This window comes from Vigna umbellata, chromosome 7, assembly GCF_029865625.1.
Source record: "Vigna umbellata cultivar VRB3 chromosome 7, Vumbellata_1.0, whole genome shotgun sequence".
Lineage (NCBI taxonomy): Eukaryota > Viridiplantae > Streptophyta > Magnoliopsida > Fabales > Fabaceae > Vigna > Vigna umbellata.
Genome location: NC_142171.1, coordinates 28,357,867 through 28,362,197, shown reverse-complemented (window position 1 = coordinate 28,362,197; position 4,331 = coordinate 28,357,867).

Sequence of the window (4,331 nt, the reverse complement as noted above, 5' to 3'; positions counted from 1 at the left end):
CCTCCACATCCTCCACTTCCTCCAATTCGTCAACTTCGTCCACTTCGTCAACTTCTTCCATTTCCTCCACTTCTTCCACTTCCTCCACTTCCTCCACTTTGTCAACTTCGTCCCCTACCTCCATTTCGTCCGCTTCGTCCACTTCGACCACTTCATCCGATTCGTCCACTTCCTCCACTTCCTCGACTTCCTCGACTTCCTCCACTTCTTCCACTCCGTCCCCATCGTCCACTTCCTCCACTTCCTCAACTTCGTCCACTTTGTCCACTTCTTCCACTTCCTCCACATCCTCCACTTCGTCAACTTCGCCAACTTCGTCCAGTTCCTCAACTTCGTTCCACTTCGTCAACTTCCTCCACTTCGTCCCCATCGTCCACTTCCTCGACATCGTCAGCTTCCTCCAATTCCTCCACTTCGTCCACTTCGTCAATTTCCTCCACTTCGTCCACTTCGTCAACTTCGTCCACTTCGTCCACTTCCCTCCACTTCCTCCACTTCGTCAACTTCCTCCACTACCTCCACTTCCTCCACTTCCTCCACTTCCTCCACTTCTTCCAGTTCGTAAACTTCAAGCACTTCCTCCACTTCCTGCACTTCGTCCCCATCGTCCACTTCCTCCACTTCGTCCACTTGGTCAATTTCCTCCATTTCGTCAACTTCCTCCACTCGGTCCACTTCCTCCACTTCCTCCACTTCATCCACTTCCTCCACTTCGTCCACTTCGTCCACTTCCTCCACTTCGTCAACTTCTTCCACTTCGTCCACTTTGTGCACTTCGCCCACTTCGTCAACTTCGTCCACTTTGACCTCTTCGTCACCTTTCTCCACTTCCTCCACTTCTTCCACTTCATGAACTTCCTCCACTTCATCCACTTCCTCCATTTCCTCCACTTCCTCCACTTCGTCAACTTCCTCCACTTCCTCCACTTTGTCCACTTCCTCAACTTTCTCCACTTCCTCCACTTCCAATTCGTCCAGTTCGATCACTTCCTCCACATCCTCCACTTCTTCCACTTCCTCCACATCCTCAACTTCCTCCACTTGCTCCACTTGCTCCACTTCCTCCACGTCGTCAACTTGCTCCACTTCCTCCACTTTGTCCACTTCCTCAACTTTCTCCACTTTCTCCACTTCCTCCACTTCTTCCAGTTCGTCCACTTCGACCACTTCCTCCACATCCTCCACTTCGTCAACTTCCTCCACTTCCTCCACTTCCTTAACTTTCTCCACTTCCTCCACTTCCTCCACTTCCTCCACTTCCTACACTTCGTCGACTTCGTCCACCTCCTTCACTTGCTCCACTTCGTCAACTTCCTCCACCTCATCCACTTCCTCCACTTCCTCCACTTAGTCAACTTCTTCCGCTTCCTCCACTTCGTCAACTTCCTCTACTTCGTGCACCTCATCCTCTTCCTCCACTTTCCCCACTTCTTCCATTTCCTCCAATTGGTCCACTTTGTCCACTTCGTCAACTTCCTCCACTTCCTCCACTTCCTCTACGTCCTCCACTTGCTCCACTTCCTCCACTTCGTCAACTTGCTCCACTTCCTCCACTTCGTCCACTTCCTCAACTTACTCCACTTTCTCCACTTCCTCCACTTCTTCCAGTTTGTCCACTTCGACCACTTCCTCCACATCTTCAACTTTCTCCACATCCTCCACATCCTCCACTTCCTCAACTTCGTTAACTTCGTCCACTTCCTTCACTTCCTCCACTTCCTCCACTTCCACCACTTGGTCCACGTCCTCTACTTCCTCCACATCCTCTACTTCCTCCACTTCGTCCACTTCCTCCACTATTTCAACTTCGTCCACTTCCTCCACTTCGTCAACTTCGTCCACTTCTTCCATTTTGTCCGCCTCGTCCACTTCGTCCACTTTGTCCACTTCGTCCACTTCGTCCAATTCGACCACTTTATCCACTTCGTCCAGTTCCTCCACTTCCTCAACTTCTTCCACTTCCTCCACTTCCTCCTCTTCCTCATCTTCCTCCACTTCGTCCACTTCCTTCACTTCTTCCACTTCTTCCACTTCTTCCACTTCGTCCACTTCGTCCTCTTCCTCCTCTTCCTGCACTTCGTCTTCTTCGTCCGCTTCGTCAACTTCCTCCAGTTCTTCCACTTCGTCCTCTTCCTCAACTTCCTCCACTTCCTCCGCTACATCCACTTCGTCCACTTCCCCCACTTCCCATATTTCCTCCACTTCCTCCACTTCGTCCTCTTCCTCCGCTTGCTCCACTTCCTCTACTTCCTCCACTTTGTCCCCTTCGTCCCCTTCGTCCACTTTGACCACATCCTCCACTTCCTCTACTTCTTCCACTTCCTCCACATCCTCCACTTCCCCCACTTCGTCCACTTCCTCCACTTCCTCCACTTCCTCCACCTCCTCCACTTCGTGAACTTCGTCCACTTCCACCACTTCCACCACTTCGTCAACTTCGTCCACTGCTTCCATTTCGTCCGCTTCGTCCACTTCGACCGCTTCATCCGATTCGGCCACTTCCTCCACTTCCTCCACTTCTTCCACTTCGTCCCCATCCTCCACTTGCTCCACTTCTTCCACTTCCTCCACATCCTCCCCTTCCTCCACTTCGACAACTTCGTCCACTTCTTCAACTTCCTCAACTACCTCCACTTCTTCCACTTCATCCTTTTCCTCAACTTCCTCCACTTCCTCCACCTCCTCCACTTCTTCAACCTCCTCCAGTTCCTCAACTTTGTCCCCATCATCCACTTCCTCCACTTCGTCAACTTCCTCCACTTCGTCAATTTCCTCCATTTCCTCCACTTCATCAACTTCCTTCACATTCTCCACCTCCTCCATTCTCTCTACGTTGTCCACTTCCTCAACTTCTTCCATTGCCTCCACTTCCTCCACTTCTTCCAGTTCGTCCACTTCGACCACTACCTCCACTTCGTCAAGTTCGTCCAATTCCTCAACCTCCTCCACTTCGTCCACATCCCCCACTTCCTCCACTTCCTCCACTTCCTCAACCTCCTCCAGTTCCTCCACTTTGTCCCTATCGTCAACTTCCTCCACTTCATCAACTTCCTCCACATCCTCCACTTCGTGAATTTCCTCCACTTCCTCCTCTTCCTGCACTTCGTCCACTTCCTCCACTTCCTCCACTTCCTCCACTTCCTACACTTCCTACACTACGTCCAATTTCTCCACTTCATCACTTCCTCCACTTCGTCAACTTCGTCCACTTCTTCCACTTCGTCCGCTTCGTCTACTTCGCCCACTTCGTCAACTTCGTCAACTTCGTCCACTTCATCTACTTCAACCACTTCCTCACCTTCCTCCACATCCTCCACTTCGTCCCCTTCGTCCCTATCGTCCACTTCGTCAACTTCCTCCACTTCCTCAACTTCCTCTACTTCGTCCACTTCGTCCACTTCCCCACTTCGTCCACTTACTCCACTTCGTCCACTTACTCCAATTCGTCCACTTCCCCACTTCTTCCACTTCGTCCACTTCCTGCACTTCCTCAACTACCTCCACTTCGTCCTCTTCATCCACTTCATCCACTTCGTCAACATTCTCCACTTTGTCAACTTCGTCCACTTCTTCAACTCCCTCCACTTCCTCCACTTCCTCCACTTCTTCCACTTTGTTCACTTCAACCGGTTCGTCGACTTCCTCCACTTCGTCCTCTTCGTCCACTTCGTCCACTTCCCCCATTTCCTCCACTTTGTCCACTTCCTCCACTTTTTCCACCTCCTACACTTCCTCCACTTCTTCCACTTCATCAACTTCGTCCACTTCCTCCACTTCTTCCACTTCGTCCACTTTGTCCAATTCGTCAACTTCGTCCACTTCGTCCACTTCCTACACTTCGTACACTTCCGCCACTTCGTCCACTTCTTCCACTTCGTCCACTTCTTCCACTTCGTCAACTTCCTCCACTTCCTCCACTTCATCAACTTCGTCCACTTCTTCAACTTCCTCCAGTTCGTCCACTTCCTCCACTTCTCTACTTCGTCAACTTTTTTCACTTCTTCAACTTCCTCCACTTCGTCCATTTAGTCCACTTCCTCCACTTTGTCTACTTCGTCTACTTCGTCCACTTTGTCAGCTTCATCCGCATCGTTGACTTCGTCCACATCGTCAACTTCGTCCAGATCCTCCACTTCTTGTACTTCCTCCATATCGTGCACTTCGTCAACTTTGTCAACTTCCTCCACTTCCTCCACTTCCTACACTTCCTCCACTTGCTCAACTTCCTGCACTTCCTCCACTTCCTGCACTTCCTCCACTTCTTTAACTTCGTCCACATCCTCCTCTTCGTCCACTTCCTCCACTTCAGTCATTCTTATATCGTGCACTTC